Source organism: Hydra vulgaris, chromosome 13 (genome assembly GCF_038396675.1).
Source record: "Hydra vulgaris chromosome 13, alternate assembly HydraT2T_AEP".
NCBI lineage: Eukaryota > Metazoa > Cnidaria > Hydrozoa > Anthoathecata > Hydridae > Hydra > Hydra vulgaris.
The window spans coordinates 12,745,422-12,753,803 of NC_088932.1; positions in this window are offsets into that span (position 1 = coordinate 12,745,422).

Here is an 8,382-nt window from a genome sequence, read left to right on the forward strand (position 1 = left end):
TTTAAATATATAAGTATGCAGGTATATAAATAATTAAATAAAAAAGAAATAGTTAAATATAAAACATGTAATAAAGTAATGCACTTTTGGTTTTTGCATTTTTTTAGACCTACCTAAAAATGGTACGAAATTATATTTGCAAGTCACAACGTGGAAAAGTGTCAGAAGAAACAATGTTATTAGCAGTGATACAAGTTACAAAATATAAAAGATCAATTAGAGCAGTTAGTAGAGAGTTTAATATACCACGTAAGACTCTAGGAAGATATTGCATATCTAAAAGGTTGCTAGCAGAACATACGCCTGATAACGCAGCTATAGGGAGAGACTTATCACCTAAACTAGATAATAAACCCTGGCACAAGTTTGGCTATGCCAAAAGATTTCAGGTATTTATATTTTCTCCAACAAATTTGAAAATAGTTTAGTACTGTAATTTATTTAAACATTTGGTAAGATACTTCAATATAAAATACTGCTTTAATATATTTAAAATTTTGAACTTTGTTAGAGACTGGGAGAGATACCTAATATGATTTTAATGTTTATGTCTAATGGTAATATGTATTTTATATTTCCTTAGGTATTTGAACCTGAGCAGGAAGTTTTTCTTGAAGAATACCTAATGAAAGCAAGTGATATTTACTTTGGTCTTTCTCCTAAAGAAGTTCGACGGTTTGCTTATAAGTATGCTGTTGCTTGTAGCAGAAAAATTCCTCACTCATGGATAGATCTTCAATCTGCTGGTAGTGATTGGTTCTTCGGATTCTTAAAAAGGCATCCAAAGCTTTCTATTTGCTCTCCTCGAGCAACAAGTTTAGCTCGGTGCACAAGTTTTAATAAATATAATAAAAATTTATTTTTTGACAACTTAAGCAATGTTTTGAATAGGTTAAAATTAAGTGCTTCAGACATTTGGAACATTGATGAGACTGGAATCACAACAGTGCAGCGGCCTGATCGTGTTGTTGCACGTAGAGGTATTCGCCAGATAGGTCGTGCAACATCAGCAGAAAGAGGAGCATTAGTGACTATGGCTTTGGCGGTTAGTGCGATTGGCAATAGCATACCTCCATATTTTATTTTTCCCAGAGTAAATTTTAAATCTCACTTTATTCGCGATGGACCAATAGGATGTGATGGATCAGCACATTCTTCAGGATGGATGACAGAGACAAATTTTCTTATATATATCAAACATTTTTCTATCCATGCACGTTGTTCCAATGATCGCCCTTGTCTGGTATTGATTGACAACCACAGCTCTAATCTTGATGCAGCAGTACTTGATATTTGTAAAGAAAATGGTATCACACTTTTATCTTTTCCAGCACACTGTAGTCATAAATTACAACCATTAGATAGAAGCGTTTATGGTCCTTTTAAAAAGTTTGTGAACTCAGCATGTGATGCATGGGTTACAGTAAACAAACAACCTATGACTATCTATGACATATCTGGTATAGTAAAAAAAAAACCTTCCTAATGCTATAACTCCAAGGAACATAATTAGTGGTTTCCAAGCAACAAGTATTTATCTATTTAACAGAGATATTTTTCCAGAAAGTGATTTTTTACCACCATATTTAACAGATAGACCAGACCCTAGCACTAAAATATCATCTATGGATTTTAGCATCACTAAATAAACACCTAGAAACGAAGTTTCAGCTGGGGATTGTAAACAAACACCTAGCAACGAAGTTTCATTTGTGGATTGTAAACAAAAAAAATTCAAAAAATTTAATTCAAATGAATCAAAATCTAAGAAAGGAAACTTTCCAGATTTAGACAGCACATCAGGTGCTACTCTAAACTCTTCACTTATACCATCTCCTGAAGAAGTGAGGCCTTTTGAAACAGCTCAGCCTAGAAAAAACAATTTAAATAAGCTCAGAAATCATAAAAACGAATTTCTGCTATATTAACTGATACACCAGTTAAAAAAGCCTTGCAACAGGCTCAGAAAGCAGCAAAAGAAAAAAAACAGAAGTGCTCAAAAAATAAAAAACTATTTTCTATCAAAGAAGCCGGTCCAAGTAACTCTAAAGCGAGGAGGATTTTTGCCAGTCAACCTGTAAAAGAAAAACGCAACATAGAAAACAAAATGGTAATGAGGAAGATGTCTTGTGTCTTAGTTGCTTCAAACCGTTCTAAAACAGCCTTCCAGGTGCTGTGTGGATACAGTGTTCAATCTGTCAGCGTTGGGCCCATGTGAGTTGTGTAGAAAAAGATGCAAAGGGATTGGATTATAAATGTTTATACTGTTGTTAACTAAAATGTTATTGTTGTATTTTATTTTTACTTCTTTTTTTTGTAGTTTATTGTTTAAAAGTTGTTTCAATTTCGTTTTATCAAGTTATGAAGTTGTTTTTGCTCAATGAGCGTTTTCTCACTTCAAAGTCTACCATAAGTTGTATGTGCCCCAATCCTTGGGCCAACCTGCCCCGATAACGGGGTAGGTTGGCCCACCCGATATGGCCTAACAAAAACAGTTTTTAATGTGTTAAAAAGCTATTATGAACTTTTATTAATGCTTTTTCCGGATAGTCTAAGGACTAGTCAACCTTTTTCCAAAAAAAAACAAACTAAAAAACAAAAAGCTAAAAAGTTGCATATCAATGAAAAAAAAGCGGGCCAACGTGCCCCGGTCTCTCCTACTGTATTTTTAAAAGACCCTGTTTTGAACCAATGATAGCATGTGATAAACCAGGTTGTAAAGTTGAGTGGTTTCATTATTCTTGTGTGAAAATTACACGAGCTCCAGTTGGTTTCTGGATATACAACAGTTGCTTGAAATAAAATTATGTTTAATTGGGTTCTTCACGAGTTTCACTTCATGTTTAAAAGGTCTACACGACTATTTTGCAATGTATTTCGGCTTTTAAAAAACGTTTATTTTTATAGCCACATATTGTTAAAAACATGATTTTGTATTTGATTTTGCCTTTGAAATGATTTTTTTTTAAATTTAGACATTCATTTATCAATTCTTTTATAAAGCTTCAAATATTTTCCTTTTTTTCCATTAAACTTTGTTTTATATTTTAAAGCTTTTTTTTGAAAGACCTTAAAGGCTTGGTTTAAGGATATTTTAATATATGAGTTAAAGTTACTTATAGTATTTTATGCTAGTTCTCATAAAAAATTTTTGTAAAATATTTCCTTGTCAAAATAATGTAAACAAAATCATAGTAATTTTTTTTTATATTGATTGTGTCTACAATTAGAGATGTGTTTTTTTTGTGCTAATCTTGATTTTTTTTAAAATATTTTTGAAGATTTCTTTTTTTTTATGTGTGGCTCTATGTCAGATTTTGTGTAGTTGGAATTCTTTATTCGACTAGTAAAAGTGTACTAAAGATAGCAAAATACACAAAGCTCTGTTGTTAACAAATAATTATTGATTTGTTTTATCAAAATCTTACTAAATTGTCTTCCTTTATTTTTTATTTTAAGTTGCTCTATATCGGACTAAAATACAATTTATCTTTATGCGGCAATAACTGTTCTGATATACTCTTGTCTTATAATTCGATGTTATAATTAAATAACAAGGTTTGAAAACTACCCTTTTATTCCTGATAGATTTATGCTTACACCAAATACATTCAATAGCCTTTGTTTAAATTTGTTTAATTTCTTATTGATTGTGTTTTGCTGGCGAAAAAAAAACTACTGTTTAACATGGTAAAATACAAAGATTTTGACCACATCTTTAGAAGTTTTATACGAAGTCCAGCAAAAAATTAACCCACGACAATTTGTTTTTACTGCCAAGAATTTGCGTATGCGTACATCAACGGACAAACTCAAAACAATTCCAACCTGTCTATACACCTAATTTTAAAATACATTTTTACAGCAAAATTAAATTTAAGCAACAACTAAAAAATAGTCAAGTATAAAGAAAATAATAATAATAATGAAAAAAAAAATTTTAATTTGTGCAGTTAGATATTCTCAAAGTTTATTTCAAAAAAATAAAAAAATCATTCAACATTACAACAACAACAACATCCAAAAGCAATATATTTACCAGAGTTATAGATGCTTTACATAAGCATGTAACATTCTTATGTAAAACATCTTGTATCATGCTTATGTATAACATGCCATGTTATTAAATTAATAAAAACATATGTACAGTCCACATTTTGGATTGTTCACTCTCTTATAGCCTCAATTTTATTTATTTACGAATAAAAAAAGGACATTAATTTATTGAGTCAAGTCAATAATATGGTTGCAACATAAATTTTTACAAAAATAAACTAAAAAAACAGTTGCCATATAAAAAAAGAATATGTAGCTAAGAGCCGCAGCCATTTTAAATCTCTGATATTTCTAAAAACTTCTGGCATATGCGCACCATAACGCTCGTAATCAACCGCGTCTAAGTAGAGGTTTTTGAGATCTTTGGGCCCTATTAGGTTGGGGGGGGGCAGACCTTTTACCCACGCACTGGCCTACAAAAATTCCTTAATACGTCGCTAGGCAGTATATTAGTTTTTGCTTTATTGATTTATTATAAAAAAGTGCTCAGCTTTAGAGCTCTTCAAACCAAATCGCACTTATGCTTGCACTTAACACATATTATTTTGCAACTACTTCGCCTTTTCAAAAGATTCACATTTATACTAGATTAGATTTATGTAGATTTACAGATATGTAAATCGCGCTTATTAAATGCGAATTCTATAGAATTCTGCTTAGTATTTTAGTCTTAATGGCGATCAAATGGATTAGACTATTTAATTACATAAAATCATGAACGCAGGGTCTATCAGATAGTGGAGGAGGAAGAACAGGAGGGGAAATTTAGTGGCTTTAATTTCACTGAATTTAGGGGTCCCATTCAAAATTTGATGATTTTTTTAGGCATGCCTGTGAAAAGGAAGGGTCCTAATATAACCTAATATATATATATATATATATATATATATATATATATATATATATATATATATATATATATATATATATATATATATATATATATATATATTAGGTTGGTACAAAAGAAAATTCGTTCTTTTTTCAGTACTATTTATTAAATATAGTTAAAGATAAAAAGTCATTCGTCATCAAAATAATTTACTTGGCTATCTATGACCTTTTACCATTTTGTGACCAACTGACGAATTCCATCTCTGTAGAAAGACTGGGGCTTTGCTTCGAAATAGGCATCTAGCTAAATGTTTCATTGAACGAAACAAATAGTAATCTGATGGTGCCATGTCTGGTGAATACGCATGATGCGGCAAGACTTCCCAGCCTAGTTCTAAAATAGTTTCCTTGGTTCTCATAGCAACATGGGGCCGAGTATTGTCGTGCAGCAATATGACTTAACGGTTTCCATGACCCGGTCCGGACCTTTTTTCTAATATTTTTTTATTCAAACGTCTAAATTGTTGCGAATAGCGTACAGCATTAATAATTTGCTTCGGTTTCAGCAGTTCATAGTATATTATAACTTTCATATCCCGCCATACACTGAGCATTACCTTTTTTCGATGAATATCGAGTTTATGTGAGGCAGATGCTGATTGACTAGGACTCAACCACTGTTTTTTGTTGGAAGGATTGTCATAATAAACCCACTTTTCATCACCCTTTACAATTTTCCACAAAAAGTCCTTTTTTTTGTACATAGCCATATGAGAAATACAGGTGCTCAAACGTTGCACTTTGTTGTTTTCAGTCAAGTCATGTGGAACCCGTTTTCCGACCTTTTGAACTTTTCTCATGTCGTGTAATCGCCTTAAAACATCGAATGATTAACTCCAAGTTGTTCTACTAATTCTCGAGTTAATTGCCGTGGGTCTTCTTTGAGCAATTCCTCTAAATTGTCTGTTTCCAGTTCCTGTGGTCTTCCTGAACGTTCTTTGTCCTCAAGATCAAATGGAAGACTAAGGTGTAATGAGGTGGTGTTTAACTCTTGTTTTCATCACTATTTTTCGAAAAGCCATTTAATCTTCTTTTTCTTTTTCGTTCATTGTTTGTTTTTCATTTCCCATCTCTGCTGCGAAACTTAGCAAACCACTTCTGGCAAACGCTAACATTTAGAGCATCCACACCGTAAACAGAACAAATTGCTTCTGTCGCTTTTGTTGCATTTTTACCCTGCCGAAATTCGTACAACATGCAATGTCTTAAATGTATTTTTTCTATGGACATTTTCTCAAAAAGAATTATATATATACAATGTTATTAAAAAACTAGAATTTATAATATAAAATTTGCAAAAAAGATTGCTCTTTTAACTAATATATATATATTGTTTGCATTTGCACTACGCATGTGCATCATGTTTGACTTTGAAATTATGCGAATTTACTTTTGCACCAACCTAATATATATATATATATATATATATATATATATATATATATATATATATATATATATATATATATATATATATATATATATATATATGTATATATATATATATATATATATATATACATACATATATATATAATATATATATATATGTATATATATATATATATATATATATATATATATATATATATATATATATATATATATATATGTATATATATATATATACATATATATATATGGCCGGCGCGAGTAGGTGTCACGTGGGTGGGTGGTCCATTACAGCTTTTGCTGACTGAAAAATATAATAATAATAATAATGTCCTCGTTTTTTTGAATTTGCCGACTGCGTTATCGACACTTGCCGACTTAATGTCTAAATTTACCAACTAACTTGTCTGAAAGGTCTGCATTTGCCGACTGACTTATCAAAAATTGTCAAATTCGCCGACTAAATGAACGAATAAATCATTGATGGAGGGGTGTCATATCCCTTTCCCCCCTTTCCCCCCCCCCCCCTTCCCCCATCGCGCTGAACTTATTATTATTCCTAATTTTATAATATTATAATGATATTATAAAATTAGGAATAATGTTTTTTATTGAAATATCCTTAAATAAGAATGAAGTTTTTAAAATAGAATCAAGTTCTCAAAATAAGAATGAAGTTCTTAAAATAAAAATCAAGTTCTTAAAATAAGAATCAAGTTCTTAAAATAAGAACAAAAATTCTTAAAATAAGAACAAAAATTCTTAAAATAAGAACAAAAATTCTTAAAATAAGAACAAAAATTCTTGGATTTTGCTGTGTACTTAAAACATTTACGCAAATTTTTTCAAAAGCTGCACTTTCATTATTTTACATTACTATTAAAGGCATTTCTTATTTCGCATCGATTAACATTAGATTCATTTATAATAGTACAACTTAATTTAGGAAAGAATTCGAATTTATGGTACTTGGCACGATTTGATTTCCTAAATTTGGTTAGTTTTGCTTAGGGATGGCTCATTTACTTTTAAAAATTTTTAAACGTTCAAAATAAATTTATATTTTCGTGTAAGTAACTAATTTTTTTGAAACGACCGTTTATACTTCTCAAGAGTTATGTTTTATTACACACATTTTTATATAAAAAAAGTTGAAAAAGCATGAAGATTTAATGCAAATTCAGTCTAGAACTTCAGTCTAGAACTTCAGTCTAGAACTTCAGTCTAGAACTTCAGTCTAGAACTTCAGTCTAGAACTTCAGTCTAGAACTTCAGTCTAGAACTTCAGTCTAGAACTTCAGTCTAGAACTTCAGTCTAGAACTTCAGTCTAGAACTTCAGTCTAGAACTTCAGTCTAGAACTTCAGTCTAGAACTTATTATTCACTGCTTATTGTTTTATAATATATTTTAAAAAGATCTTTAAAAAACCAACTTTATAATTTTTTGCTGCGTTCAAAACATAACTATGCTGAGTTAAAATTTCTATTTCCTAAACAAAACAGAAAATATTTTCAATTTTTGCCATATTTCAGCATCATGGTTCTAACAAAGATGTTTCTTACAACATCAAAATATGTTTACTTTTTTTTTTTCATGATCAAGCAGGGCTATATTGTTCTTGCTTATACAAGAGGCCCTTTATTTTTTTGATATCTCAGATTAAGAATGAAAATTATTAAAATGAAGCTAAAGTTAAAGAGTAATAAGCTGATAATTTAATTTTTAAGATATTTACCAATAAAAACAGCTTTTACAATTGGATAATTAGTTATTGGCTATGACATCAACAAATTTTTTTGGGAATGATTTAATTGCATAAACTAGCAGCAAAACAATAGAACTTTGTAATCGTTTATTAAAACATTCAATTTTTCAACCATTTATTAAAACATTCAATATGAATATATGCTTTGCCAATAAATTACAGTATTTAGAAAATTTATGGTACAATTTTTATGTGAAGAATAGCTATTGCTCTGTTTACCATAATCATGTGGCGTTTCACAGAAAACTCAGTACCATCAACTTATGTTAATCAA